Source organism: Plasmopara halstedii (genome assembly GCF_900000015.1).
Source record: "Plasmopara halstedii genome assembly, contig: Scaffold_3060, whole genome shotgun sequence".
NCBI classification, from domain to species: domain Eukaryota; phylum Oomycota; class Peronosporomycetes; order Peronosporales; family Peronosporaceae; genus Plasmopara; species Plasmopara halstedii.
Window position 1 is genome coordinate 494,462 of NW_020189964.1, and position 200 is coordinate 494,661.

The window sequence follows — 200 nt, forward strand, 5'->3', positions numbered from 1 at the left end:
GCAGCAGCTTGGTCAAGTGCGTTGCAGGCGTCCTCAAAAGCTTGCGTGTCTTGCCTCCGAAGCTTCTTCTGTACATCTTGCAGCTGTGTTTTGATGTTCATCTTCCACAACTTTCGGGTAGTCGAGAAGGTATCGCGGGAACTCCAGTAACCTCGACCGTGTAGCTGCTTGCTTGCCTGGAAGCTGACGCAGTGAGCGAT